General features: G+C 38.5%; 1 pseudogene; it reads right to left on the bottom strand.

Moving 5' to 3' along the window:
* Positions 1-15,195: 15,195 nt before the first annotated feature.
* Positions 15,196-15,294, bottom strand: LOC115507954 (annotated as a pseudogene).
* Positions 15,295-15,640: the final 346 nt, after the last annotated feature.

Below are 15,640 nucleotides of genomic sequence, written 5' to 3' on the forward strand. Positions count from 1 at the left end.
CACCACGTTTGTAAGCCTTCTGATCCTAATAAAAATTAGGCAAGGATCCTTATTTGGGGCTTTTGTCTTTTCCCAGACATTAGCCATCTCTGGCTTTTCATCTTGCATCCTGATCTCTTGCTAGACAAGAGAGAACTTTAGTCTTAAAGTATACAACAAAAAGACACAAATAAAATCACAAATGAGAGAGGAGAAATAACAACCAACAACACAGAGAAACAAACAATTGTAAGAAAATATTATGTAAATCCATATGTCAACAAATTGGACAAAGCTGGAAGAGATGAATAAATTTCTAAAAACACGTAAATTACCAAAACTGAAAAAGGAATAAATGGAAAACTTGAACAGTGTGATATCCAGTAAATAAATTGAATAAGTAATCAAAACATTTGCAATGAACAAAAGTCCAGGGCCAGATGGCTTTCACAGACAATTTTCTCCCAAACATTTATTTATTTTTTTTTGTATTGTGATTTTTATTTTTTATTTTTTTTATATGTATGAAATTTATTGACAAATTGGTTTCCATACAACACCCAGTGCTCATCCCAAAAGGTGCCCTCCTCAATACCCATCACCCACCCTCCCCTCCCTCCCACCCCCCATCAACCCTCAGTTTGTTCTCAGTTTTTAACAGTCTCTTATGCTTCTCCCAAACATTTAAAGAAGAGTTAATACCTATTCTTCTCTTACTATTTTAAACAAATAGAAAAGGAGAACTTCCATATTCATTCTATTTGGTCAAAATTACCATGGTAGTAAAACCAGAAAAAATATTCACTAAAAAAGAGGGATGTAGGTCAATATGCATGATGCACATGGATGTGAATACTCCCAATAAAATACTAGCAAAATGAATACAACAATATATATTTAAAAAATAACTCATTATGGGGGCACCTGGGTGGTTAAGTTGGTAAGGTGTCTAACTCTTGATTTCAGCTCAGGTCATGATCTCATGGTTTGTGATCACAAGCCCCACGTTGGACTTTGCACTGGTAGTGTGGAACCTGTTTGGGATTCTCTCTCTCTCTCTCTCTCTCTCTCTCAACTCTGTCCCACCTCTGCTCACTCTCTCTCTCTCTCTCTCTCAAAATAAATAAATAAAAATAAACTTAAAAATATTAAAAAAGCAACTTGTTATGATCAAGTGGCATTTATTCCTCTGTTGCAAGGGTGGTTCACTATGCACAATTCAATCATTGTGATACACCACATTAACAAAAGAAAGTATAAGAATCATATGATTATTTCAATAGGTGTAGGAAAAGGATTTGACAAAGTACAACATCCAATTATGATAAAATCCTTCCAGATAGTAAGCTTAGAGGGCATATACCTCAACATAATAAAGGCCATCTGTGTGGCTAACAGACACATGAAAGGATGCTTAAAATCACTCATCATCAGGGAAATACAAACCAAAACCACACTGAGATACCACCTCACACTGGTCAGAGTGGCTAAAATTAACAACTTGGGAAACAACAGATGCTGGAGAGGATGTGGAGAAATGGGAACCCTCTTGCACTGTTGGTGGGAATGCAAACTTGTGCAGCTTCTCTAGAAAACAGTGTGGAGATTCCTCAAAAAATTAAAAATAGAATTACCCTATGACCCAACAATAGCACTACTAGGAATTTCTCCAAAGGATAGAAGAGTGCTGATTCATTGGGACACATGCACCCCAATATTTATAGCAGTGCTATCAACAATAGCCAAATTATGGAAAGAGACCAAATGTCTATCAACTAATGAATAGATAAAGAAGATGTGGTTTATATATACAATGCAATACTACTTGACAATGAGCAATAATGAAATCTTGCCATTTGCAACAACGTGGACGGAACTGGAGGATATTATGCTAAGTGAAATATGTCAGTCAAAGAAACAGATATCATATGTTCTCACTCATATGTGGAATTTGAGAAAATTAACAGAAGACCATGGGGGAAGGGAAGGAAAACAAACTGAGACACTGTCAAACCATAAGAGACTCTTAAATACAGAGAACAAACTGAGGGCCAATGGGAGGGACTGGGGGGAGGGAAAAATGGGGGCTTGGCATTAAGGAGGGCACTTGTTGGGATGAGCACTGGATGTTGTATGTAAGTGATGAATCATGGAAATCTACTCCCAAAGCCAAGAACACACTATCTATATACTCTGTATGTTAGTTAACTTGACAATAAATTATATTAAAAAATAAACATAAATAAGTACATAAATAAATAAATAAATAAATAAATACAATTTTAAAAAGACCATCTATGAAAAACCCACAGCTAATATCGTCCTCAATGAAAAACTGAGAGTTTTTCCTCTATGATCAGGAACAAGATGTGGATCTTCGTTCTCACCACTGTTATTTAACACAGCACTGGAGGCCCTAGCCTCAGCAATCAGATAACAAAAAGACATCCAAATGAGTAGGGCAGAAATAAAACTTTCACTATTTGCAGAAATCCTGAAATAGTCCCCCAAAAAACTGCTAAAACTGACAAAATAATTCAGTAAAGTTGCAAGATATAAAATAAAGGTACAGAAATCTGTTGCATTTATACACACCAATAATGAAGCAGCAGAAAGATAAATTAAGAAATGAATACTATTTACAATTGCATCAAAAGTAATAAGATACCTAGGAATAAACCTAACCAATGGTGTGAAAAACCTCTACGCTGAAAACTATAAAACACTGATGAAAGAAATTAAAGATGACACAAAGAAATGTAAAGACATTCCATGCTCATAGATTGGTAAAACAAATATTGTTCAAATGTCTATGCTAGCCAAAGTAATCTATACATTTAATGCAGTCCCTATCAAAACACCACCAGCATTTTTCACAGAGCTAGAACAAATAATCCTGAAATTGTATGGAACCACAAAAGACTACATATCGAAAGCAACCTTGAAAAGAAAAGCAAACATAAGACATCACAATTATGTAATTTAAGTTATATTACTGTTGTGATAAAAACAGTAAATAAGATAATGGTACTGACAGAAAAATAGACACATACATCCATGGAACAGAATAGAATTTAAACCTTAGAAATTAAACCATATCTATATGGTCAATTCATGTTTTAACAAATATGGAAAGAACATCCAATGGGAAAAAGACAGTCCCTTCAACAATGGTGTTGGGAAATCTGGGCAGTAATATGCAAAAGAATGAAATTGGACCATTTTCTTATACCACACACAAAAGAAATTTAAAGTGGATTAATGACCTAAATGTAAGACCTAAAACTATAAAAAAATCCTAGAGGAGAACACAGGCAGTAACTCTTTGACATCAGCTATAGCAACTTGTTTCTACATATGTCTCCTGAGGCAAGCAATACAAAAGCAAAAAATAAACTATTGAGATTCCATGAAAATATAAGTTGCTGAGAATATATACAGATTGCCAATAGATACATGAAATTTGCTCAACATCACTGATCATCAGGGAACTATAAATAAAAAACTCCAAGAGTTTTCAACTATTGAGACTTATTCAAAATAAAAGCTTCTGCACAGTGAAGGAAACTATCAACAAACCTAAAAGGCAACTGTTGGAATGGGAGAAGATATTTGCAAATGACATATGTGATAAAGGGCTAGTATCCAAACTTTATAAAGAACTTATCAAACTTAACATTCAAAAAAACCAAATAATCCAGTGAAAAAATGATCATAAGACATGAATAGACACCTTTCCAAAGAAGAAATTCAGATGTCTAACAGACATATGAAATGATGTTCAACACCACTCATCATTAGGGATATACAAATCAAAACCACAATGAGAAACCACTTCACACCTGTCAGAATGGCTAACATCAACAACACAAGAAACAGCAGGTGTTGGTAGGGATGCAGAGAATGAGGAACCCTCTTTCCCTATGGTGGTGCAAACTCGTGCAGCCACTCTGGAAATCCTTATGGAAGTTCCTCAGAAAGTTAAAAATAGAACTACCCTAGTATCTTGCAAATACACTACTGTGTGTTTATCCAAAAAAAAAAAAAATCAAGGACACTGATTCAAAGGGATACATGGATAGCGATGTTCATAGCAACAGTATCTACAATAGCCAAATTATGGAAACAGTCCAAGTATTCATTGACTGATGAATTAATAAAGAAGATGTGGCATATACATACAATATAAAATTATTGAGTCATAAAAAGAAGGATATCTTGCCATTTTCAAATACATAGATGGATTTAGAGAGTATTATATGAAGTGAAATAGTCAGAGAAAGACAAACACCTATTATTTCACTCATATGTGCAATTTAATAAACAAAGCAAATGAGCAAAGGGGAAAAAATAGAGAGAGAGGTGAACCAAGAAACAGTCTTAACTGTAGAGACAGACTAATGCTTACTAGATGGGAGGTATGTGAGGAGATGTCTGAAATGGGTGATGGGGATTAAGCAGTGTGCTTGTGATGAGCACAGGGAGACCTATGGAAATGTTGTATCACTATATTGTACACCTAAAACTAATATAACACTGTAAGTTATCTAAATGGAATAAAATAAATACTTAAAAATAAAAAAATAATAAAACTAAAAATAATAAAGTAATGCATAAAAATCATAGCATTTGATAATTGAGTTTATTTGTCCCAGGTCATTGTATAGGCCATGATATGATGGATATTTTTGACCATTTATGTCCATTTTGGTGAATATCTATGAGTAAGTATTGATGTGGTATAAGGTATATTCATTTTATTTTTATTTTTCTAATATATGAAATTTCTTGTCAAATTGGTTTCCATACAACACCCAGTGCTCATCCCAAAAGATGCCCTCTTCAATGCCCATCACCTACCTTGTCCTCCCTCTCACCCCCCATCAACCCTCAGTTTGTTCTCAGTTTTTAAGAGTCTCTTATGCTTTGGCTCTCTCCCACTCTAACCTCTCTCTCTTTTTTTTTTTCCCCTTTCCCTCCCCCATGGGTTCCTGTTAACTTTCTCAGGATCCACCTAAGAGTGAAAACATATGGTATATTCATTTTAAATATTAGCAGATATTAACAAACTACTGTTTTTAATGTTTATTTTTGAGAGGGGGGGATCTGAAGTGGGCTCTGCACTGACAGAAGAGAGCCATATGAGGGGTTCAAACTCACAAAATGGGAGATCATGACCTAAGCCAAAAATGGGAAGCTTAACCAACTGAGCCACCCAGGCATCCCAACGAACTACTCTTGAAGGACGTTTCAATATACAGTTTACATTACAGTATGAGAGAACTTGTTTTTGCACACATTTGCATGCACTTTTATCAATTTTTTTTTAATATATGAAATTTATTGTCAAATTGGTTTCCATACAACACCCAGTGCTCATCCCAAAAGGTGCCCTCCTCAATACCCATCACCCACCCTCCCCTCCCTCCCACCCCCCATCAACCCTCAGTTTGTTCTCAGTTTTTAACAGTCTCTTATGCTTTGGCTCTCTCCCACTCTAACCTCTTTTTTTTTTCCTTCCCCTCCCCCATGGGTTTCTGTTAAGTTTCTCAGGATCCACATAAGAGTGAAACCATATGGGGGCGCCTGGGTGGCGCAGTCGGTTAAACGTCCGACTTCAGCCAGGTCACGATCTCGCGGTCCGTGAGTTCGAGCCCCGTATCAGGCTCTGGGCTGATGGCTCGAAGCCTGGAGCCTGTTTCCAATTCTGTGTCTCCCTCTCTCTCTGCCCCTCCCCCGTTCATGCTCTGTCTCTCTCTGTCCCAAAAAAAAAAAAAAAAAAAAAAAGAGTGAAACCATATGGTATCTGTCTTTCTTTGTATGGCTTATTTCACTTAGCATCACACTCTCCAGTTCCATCCACGTTGCTACAAAAGTCCATATTTCATTTTTTCTCATTGCCACGTAGTATTCCATTGTGTATATAAACCACAATTTCTTTATCCATTCATCAGTTGATGGACATTTAGGCTCTTTCCACAATTTGGCTATTGTTGAGAGTGCTGCTATGAACATTGGGGTACAAGTGCCCCTATGCATCAGTACTCCTGTATCCCTTGGATAAATTCCTAGCAGTGCTATTGCTGGATCACAGGGTAGGTCTATTTTTAATTTTGTGAGGAACCTCCACACTGCTTTCCAGAGCGGCTGCACCAATTTACATTCCCACCAACAGTGCAAGAGGGTTCCCGTTTCTCCACATCCTCTCCAGCATCTATAGTCTCCTGATTTGTTCATTTTGGCCACTCTGACTGGCGTGAGGGGATATCTGAGTGTGGTTTTGATTTGTATTTCCCTGATAAGGAGCGACGTTGAACATCTTTTCATGTGCCTGTTGGCCATGTGGATGTCTTCTTTAGAGAAGTGTCTATTGATGTTTTCTGCCCATTTCTTCACTGGGTGATTTGTTTTTCAGGTGTGGAGTTTGGTGAGCTCTTTATAGATTTTGGATACTAGCCCTTTGTCCGATATGTCATTTGCAAATATCTTTTCCCATTCCGTTGGTTGCCTTTTAGTTTTGTTGGTTGTTTCCTTTACTGTGCAGAAGCTTTTTATCTTCATAAGGTCCCAGTAGTTCACTTTTGCTTTTAATTCCCTTGCCTTTGGGGATGTGTCGAGTAAGATATTGCTACGGCTGAGGTCAGAGAGGTCTATTCCTGCTTTCACCTCTAAGGTTTTGACGGTTTCCTGTCTCACATTCAGGTCCTTTATCCATTTTGAGTATATTTTTGTGAATGGTGTCAGAAAGTGGTCTAGTTTCAACCTTCTGCATGTTGCTGTCCAGTTCTCCCAGCACCATTTGTTAAAGAGACTGTCTTTTTTCCATTGGATGTTCTTTCCTGCTTTGTCAAAGATGAGTTGGCCATACGTTTGTGGGACTAGTTCTGGGGTTTCTATTCTATTCCATTGGTCTATGTGTCTGTTTTTGTGTCAATACCATGCTGTCTTGATGATGACAGCTTTGTAGTAGAGGCTAAAGTCTGGGATTGTGATGCCTCCTGCTTTGGTCTTCTTCAAAATTACTTTGGCTATTCGGGGCCTTTTGTGGTTCCAAATGAATTTTAGGTTTGCTTGTTCTAGTTTCGAGAAGAATGCTGGTGCAATTTTGATTGGGATTACATTGAATGTGTAGATAGCTTTGGGTAGTATTGACATTTTGACAATATTTATTCTTCCAATCCATGAGCAGGGAATGTCTTTCCATTTCTTTATATCTTCTTCAATTACCTTCATTAGCTTCCTATAGTTTTCAGCATAAAGATCTTTTACATCTTTGGTTAGATTTATTCCTAGGTGTTTTACGCTTCTTGGTGCAATTGTGAATGGGATCAGTTTATTTGTCTTTCTGTTGCTTCATTGTTAGTGTATAAGAATGCAACTGATTTCTGTACATTGATTTTGTATCCTGCACCTTGCTGAATTCATGTATCAGTTCTAGCAGACTTTTGGTGGAGTCGATCGGATTTTCCATGTATAATATCATGTCATCTGCAAAAAGCGAAAGCTTGACTTCATCTTTGCCAATTTGGATGCCTTTGATTTCCTTTTGTTGTCTGATTGCTGATGCTAGAACTTCCAGCACTATGTTAAACAACAGCGGTGAGAGTGGGCATCCCTGTCGTGTTCCTGATCTCAGGGAAAAAGCTCTCAGTTTTTCCCCGTTGAGGATGATGTTAGCTGTGGGCTTTTCATAAATGGCTTTTATGATCTTTAAGTATGTTCCTTCTATCCCGACTTTCTCAAGGGTTTGTATTAAGAAAGGGTGCTGGAGTTTGTCAAAGGCCTTTTCTGCATCGATTGACAGGATCATATGGTTCTTCTCTTTTTTTTTGTTAATATGATGGATCACGTTGATTGATTTGCGAATGTTGAAGCAGCCCTGCATCCCAGGAATGAATCCCACTTGGTCATGGTGAATAATTCTTTTTCTATGCCGTTGAATTCGATTTGCCAGTATCTTATTGAGAATTTTTGCATCCATATTCATCAGGGATATTGGCCTGTAGTTCTCTTTTTTTTACTGGGTCTCTGTCTGGTTTAGGAATCAAAGGAATACTGGCTTCATAGAATGAGTCTGGAAGTTTTCCTTCCCTTTCTATTTCTTGGAATAGCTTGAGAAGGATAGGTATTATCTCTGCTTTAAACGTCTGGTAGAACTCCCCTGGGAAGCCATCTGGTCCTGGACTCTTATTTGTTGGGAGATTTTTGATAACCGATTCAATTTCTTCACTGGTTATGGGTCTGTTCAAGCTTTCTATTTCCTCCTGATTGAGTTTTGGAAGCGTGTGGGTGTTTAGGAATTTGTCCATTTCTTCCAGGTTGTCCAATTTGTTGGCATATAATTTTTCATAGTATTCCCTGATAATTGTTTGTATCTCTGAGGGATTGGTTGTAATAATTCCATTTTCATCCATGATTTTATCTATTAGTGTCATGTCCCTTTTCTTTTTGAGAAGCCTGGCTAGAGGTTTATCAATTTTGTGTATTTTTTCAAAAAACCAACTCTTGGTTTCGTTGATCTGCTCTACATTTTTTTTAGATTCTATATTGTTTATTTCTGCTCTGTTCTTTATTATTTGTCTTCTCTGCTGGGTTTAGGCTGCCTTTGCTGTTCTGCTTCTATTTCCTTTAGGTGTGCTGTTAGATTTTGTATTTGGGATTTTTCTTGTTTCTTGAGATAGGCCTGGATTGCAATGTATTTTCCTCTCAGGACTGCCTTCGCTGCGTCCCAAAGCGTCTGGATTGTTGTATTTTCAATTTCGTTTGTTTCCATATATTTTTAATTTCTTCTCTAATTGCCTGGTTGACCCACTCATTCTTTAGTAGGGTGTTCTTTAACCTCCATGCTTTTGGAGGTTTTCCAGACTTTTTCCTGTGGTTGATTTCAAGCTTCATAGCATTGTGGTCTGAAAGTATGCATGGTATAATTTCAATTCTTGTAAACTTATGAAGGGCTGTTTTGTGACCCAGTATGTGATCTATCTTGGAGAATGTTCCATGTGCACTCGAGAAGAAAGTATATTCTGTTGCTTTGGGATGCAGAGTTCTAAATAGATCTGTCAAGTCCATCTGATCCAATGTCTCATTCAGGGCCCTTGTTTCTTTATTGACCGTGTGTCTAGATGATCTATCCATTTCTGTAAGTGGGGTGTTAAAGTCCCCTGCAATTACCACATTCTTATCCATAAGGTTGCTTATGTTTATGAGTAATTGTTTTATATATTTGGGGGCTCCGGTATTCGGTGCATAGACGTTTATAATTGTTAGCTCTTCCTGATGGATAGACCCTGTGATTATTATATAATGCCCTTCTTCATCTCTTGTTACAGCCTTTAATTTAAAGTCTAGTTTGTCTGATATAAGTATGGCTACTCTAGCTTTCTTTTGGCTTCCAGTGGCATGATAAATAGTTCTCCATCCCCTCACTCTGAATCTAAAGGTGTCCTCAGGTCTAAAGTGAGTCTCTTGTAGACAGCAAATAGATGGGTCTTGTTTTTTTATCCATTCTGATACCCTATGTGTTTTGGTTGGCGCATTTAATCCATTTACATTCAGTGTTATTATAGAAAGATACGGGTTTAGAGTCATTGTGATATCTGTATGTTTTATGCTTGTAGTGATGTCTCTGGTACTTTGTCTCACAGGGTCCCCCTTAGGATCTCTTGTAGGGCTGGTTTAGTGGTGACAAATTCCTTCAGTTTTTGTTTGTTTGGGAAGACCTTTATCTCTCCTTCTATTCTAAATGACAGACTTGCTGGATAAAGGATTCTCAGCTGCATATTTTTTCTGTTTAGCACACTGAAGATCTCGTGCCAATTCTTTCTGGCCTGCCAAGTTTCAATAGAGATCAGTCACGGGTCTTATAGGTCTCCCTTTATATGGTAGGGCACATTTATCCCTTGCTGGTTTCAGAATTTTCTCTTTATCCTTGTATTTTGCCAGTTTCACTATGATATGTCGTGCAGAAGATCGATTCAAGTTACATCTGAAGGGAGTTCTCTGTGCCTCTTGGATTTCAATGCCTTTTTCCTTCCCCAGTTCAGGGAAGTTCTCAGCTATAATTTCTTCAAGTACCTCTTCAGCACCTTTCCCTCTCTCTTCCTCCTCTGGGATACCAATTATGCGTATATTATTTCTTTTTAGTGTATCACTTAGTTCTCTAATTTTCCCCTCATACTCCTGGATTTTTTTATCTCTCTGTCAGCTTCCTCTTTTTCCATAACTTTATCTTTTAGTTCACCTATTCTCTCCTCTGCCTCTTCAATCCGAGCTGTCATTGTTTCCATTTTGTTTTGCATTTTGTTTAAATCGTTTTTCAGCTCCTCCTGACTGTTCCTTAGTTCCTTGATCTCTGTAGCAAGAGATTCTCTGCTGTCCTCTATACTGTTTTCAAGCCCAGCGATTAATTTTATGACTATTATTCTAAATTCACTTTCTGTTATATTATTTAAATCCTTTTTGATCAGCTCATTAGCTGTTGTTATTTCCTGGAGATTCTTCTGAGGGGAATTCTTCCGCTGGGTCATTTTGGATAGTCCCTGGAGTGGTGTGGACCTGCAGGGCACTTCCCCTGTGCTGTGGTGTATAACTGGAGTTGGTGGGCGGGGCCACAGTCCGACCTGATGTCTGCCCCCAGCCCACCGCTGGGGCCACAGTCAGACTGGTGTGTGCCTTCTCTTCCCCTCTCCTAGGGGCGGGATTCACTGTGGGGTGGCGTGGCCCGTCTGGGCTACTTTCACACTGCCAGGCTTGTGATGCTGGGGATCTGGCGTATTAGCTGTTGTGGGTAGGCAAGGTGCACGGGGGCAGGAGGGGCAGGCTTAGCTCGCTTCTCCTTAGGTGATCCACTTCAGGAGGGGCCCTGTGGCAGCTGGAGGGAGTCAGATCCGCTGCCGGAGGTTTGGCTCCACAGAAGCACAGAGTTGGGTGTTTGTGAGGAGTGAGCAAGTTCCCTGGCAGGAACTGGTTCCCTTTGGGATTTTGGCTGGGGGATGGGCAGGGGAGTTGGCGCTGGCAAGCGCCTTTGTTCGCCACCAAACTGAGCTCTGTGGTCAGGGGGCTCAGCAGCTCTCCCTCCCTTTGTCCTCCAGGCTTCCCGCTTTCCGAGCAGAGCTGTTAACTTATGACCTCCCAGACGCTAAGTCACGCTTGCTGTCGGAACACAGTCCGTCAGGCCCCTCAGCTTTTGCAGCCAAACTCGGGGGCTCTGATTGGCCGGGAGCCGCCCCTCCACCCCAGCTTACTCCCGCCAGTCCGTGGAGCGTGCACCGCCTCCCCTTCCTTCCTACCCTCTTCCGTGGGCCTCTCATCTGTGCTTGGCTCCAGAGACTCCGTTCTGCTAATCCTCTGGCGGTTTTCTGGGTTATTTAGGTAGGTGTAGGTGGAATCTAAGTGATCAGCAGGACGCGTGGTGAGCCCAGCGTCCTCCTACGCCACCATCTTCCCTCTCTCCTCTAAACATATCCACTTTTATCAATTTTTGAAATGCTTGAAGAATGTTAATGAATAGTTGGTTGGTGAGAAATTATATCATTTGTTACTTTGATTTTCAGTTTTCATTTCCCTGATTACTGGTGAGATTATCTTTTCTTGTGTTTATTTTTCATTTGGGTTTTCTTTTTTATTTACTTTGCCATCTATACACATATTTTCATGGGTATTAATGTATTATTTCTACATGTTGTTATATATGTGGGAGATATTTTGCCTGGTATATTGCTCCTAGTTCCATTTCTCTCATGTTATTTTTATTGTGGAAAACTATTCCACCTATTTTATAATGCACTTTTACTTTATTTGATCTCCAAATCTACATGTGACATTAGCCAACAAGGTGTTTTTTCCTCATTTTAAAGGTGAGAACTCTTGGGGCGTTTGGGTAGTTCAGTCGGTAGGTGTCCGACTTCAGCTCAGGTCATGATCTCATGGTTCATGAGTTTGAGCCCCGCATCGGACTCTGCGCAGGCAGCTCAGAGTCTGGAGCCTGCTTCGGATTCTGTGTCTCCCTCTCTCTCCGCTCCTCCCCCACTCACACTCTGTCTCTCTCTCAAAAATAAATAAGCATTAAAAAAGTTAAAAAAATAAAGATGAGAACTCTAAATCTTAGAGAGGTAAAGAAATCTTCCTGGTATTACACAGCTAGTATGCGGCAATAGCAGGACTTAAAAAATTAAGCCTATTTATCCCTCTATTAGTTTTCTACTGCAATTGTAACAGATTAGCTTAAAACAACACATATTTGTTATTTTACAATTCTAATAGGTTATAAGTCTAAGATAGGACTCACTGAGCCAAAATGAAGATGTCAACAGGGTTACATTTCTTCTGGAGGCTCTACAAGATAATCTATTTAGTTGCCTTTTCCAACTTTTTATGACCTGGATTTCCTGGGTCATGGCTCCTTTTCTCTATCTTCCAACCCAACAGCAGTGAGTGGAGTCTTTCTCACACTTTGTCACCCTGGAATTCTCCTCTGTCTTCCTCCTCCAATTTAAAGCACTGTTGTGATAATATTAGGCCCACACAGATAATACAAGATAATCTCATTTTAAAGTCAGATGATTAACAACCTTAATTCTATCTGCAAACTTAATTCCTCTTTGTCATATAATTTAACATATTCACAAGTTCTGGGGATTAGGACATGTACATCTTTGAGTAAGGCATTATTCTATCTACTTCATTCCCTCAAACTAGCGTCTTTTCCACTGTAACAGAATAACAAATAGCCAAAGAAGTAGATCAATTTGTTTGGAAGGTAAGGCTGAGAAGGGAGCTGTCTACCACAGCCTGGGCTATACCCTGAGTTTCTATTGTATTCACCTTTCCTGAAGCAACAGTTGAATCCTGAAAATGCCTGTGTTTTCTTCTTCTCATCTAAATAGAGATTTAGATTTCAAAACTTCACACAGTTATTTTTTCCAAATGGTTAACTTGTCATAAAGTAATTCATGCAAATTCAGCGGCCCTATAACTTGTTTTCAGACACCTGCACATGCTTTCTGTATACTGGTAGGCACTAATCCAAAAGCCTTAATAATGGAAATATAGAGTGAGAAATATTGAAGATACCTCAAAGATCAGCTAATAAGAAAATATAATTTTACAAGTGAGAAGATGGTGGACAAAGAAGGAAGGATAAGCAGTGAACTAGAAAGATTAGGAGGGGCAGATAACATCATGTAATCTTCTACCACAATATGAAGAAAGTATCGGCATGAGACCAAAGACAAGATGGGATCTGGGAGCAAGCATTGAATTGTAGGTACCCAAGAGGATAAACACTCTCCACAAGAGAATGGGTTCTTTTGATGTTAAAAAATGATGATATGGCATTGACTAGAATTTTTCTCAGGAGTCCTCAATTCAATAGAAAAACGATGCAATGAACAGAAGGTAGAAGATGACAGGTGTTTGGCTATTTAATATAATGAAAAGTAATACAGAAGTTGAATGAGTTTTCTTGGGAGATTGTGAGCCTTCAGTTATTGGAAGCATCCAAGTAGAGTTTGTGTAGCCATTTGGAAAGAATATTTTGTTTACAATTTCCGGTTTATTTTACTAATATATTTTTTTCTTTGAATGAAAATCTATACGTCTGCTTAACCAAGAATATAAAACAGGTAAATGAGGCTTTTTTCTTTAATTTTTTAATGTTTATCTTTGAGAGAGAGAGAGAGAGAGAGAGAGAGACAGAGTGCAAATGGGGGAGGGACAGAGAGACAGGGAGGCACAGAATCTGAAACAGGGTCTAGGTTCTAAGCTGTCAGCAACAAGCCTGATGCGGGGCTCGAACTCATAGACCCTGAGATCATGACATGAGCCAAAGTTGGACGTTTAACCAACTAGGCCACAACCAGGTGCCCCAAAGATCCTTTAAGAGCACTGTGAGGCAACCTAATCTGGAAGCAAACACCTCCCCATGTCTTCTGAAGTCTCCTTTTGATCACTATATTTGTAATCCAAGATACCCCAGGAGAATTTAGGGGTCAGATGCTTAGAAGAACAAAGTTGTGACAGTGTTATAATGGATAAATTAGAACAGCAGAGGGACAGGCATTGACATACAACACATATTTGGGGAACAAGCTGGTTGATCAAGTAGTGAAAATATCAGGTACAACTGAGTCAACCTCGAAGTTGGAAAAGTCCCACCTGTCATATTCTTAAAAATGAAGTTTACAAATGCAGCCATTTTATGGTAGGATTTTGCTCACCATGAAGCCCAGCTCAAGGCTATCTTTTTTATTCATCATTCACGTATTTCATTCATCAAGCATATTGAGCATCATCAAGTCTGTATCAAATGCTATGCTAGGCTCTGAGGCTATAATTGGAAGCATGAACGAGGTTATCTCTGGTCTCACAAAGCTACCATTATAAACTTTAAAGACAGGCAGTTAAACAAGAAATTTTAATAAACTGTTTAATATACAGGGTGTATTAGGAGTATACGGCAATGCCATCTAAAAGAGAAACACGGGAAGTCAGGAAAAAACTCGGGAAGGAAGGGAATTTTAAAAAGAGACCCAAAAGATAAGTTAGAGAGTAAATAAGGTGAAGCATGTTGGAGCCAAATAGAACAACACATAAGATCTGGAGGTAAGAGAAAGCACACAGTACCTTGGAAAAATGGGAAACAGATATAATTCTGGCATGGGTGGATCATAGTATATGAGGTGAGGAAGGTCAAACAGTGAGCTAGAAAGATTAGTAAGGCGCACATCACAAAGGGCCATGTAGTCCTTGTTAAAGATTTTGGCTTTTGTCCTAGTGAAAATGAAGTCATTAGTTTTCTTAAAATACAGTTATAACTTTCTTTTTCATGCATAGAAACACACACAAAAAGAAACAAAAGTGAGTTTATATTCACTTTCCATAATTAAAAAAATTAATATATGAAGTTTTGAAATTTAAACTTTAAACATTAAATTTCAAAATGAAAAATGCAAATCACTCTTTTCCAACCAGATCACTCACCCTAAAGGAAACCACTGTTAAAAAAAAACATATTTCTATGACTATCAGAAAAAAATCCTTACCCTACCATCTATGTGTGTGTACACACACACACACACACACACATAGATGTGTGTGGATGTATGTGTGTGCATGTGTGTATCTATAAAGCAAATGCAAGATGTTCACTCTTTTGTGCCTTGCCTTTTACTTAATGATATATCTTGGAGATAGTTCCATATATTCATTCACACATACATATATTCAACACATTTTACCAGTTTGAATGTCATCCTTACTCAGGGGCCCTGCTAAACTCTGTATTACTCTAATTTCAGTCAATACAGCAAATGCTGCTGGAGGGTGTTAAGTAAGGTATTAAGTAAAAATCACCTTTGTGGTTTGGGAAAAGTAGTTTTGGCTGTTATTTGAAGAGCAGAATATGTGGGACAGAAATTAAGGCAAAAATCACAGCAAGGTGGTTATTATAATGATCCTGTTAAGAGATGAGTATAGCTCAGACCAAGGCTATGGCAGTGGAGAAACAGAGAAGTAGGTGTATTCAAAAGACATTTAGAATACTGATATGACAGCATTTGTCAATGGAATGCATGTGGAGAGTGAGACAAAAACTAGGAATCTTGGATGACATTCAGCTTTTTAGCTGGAGAAGTGGGAGTGGGAGGGAAGATACTATCATCTT

This window comes from Lynx canadensis, chromosome X (genome assembly GCF_007474595.2).
Source record: "Lynx canadensis isolate LIC74 chromosome X, mLynCan4.pri.v2, whole genome shotgun sequence".
NCBI lineage: Eukaryota > Metazoa > Chordata > Mammalia > Carnivora > Felidae > Lynx > Lynx canadensis.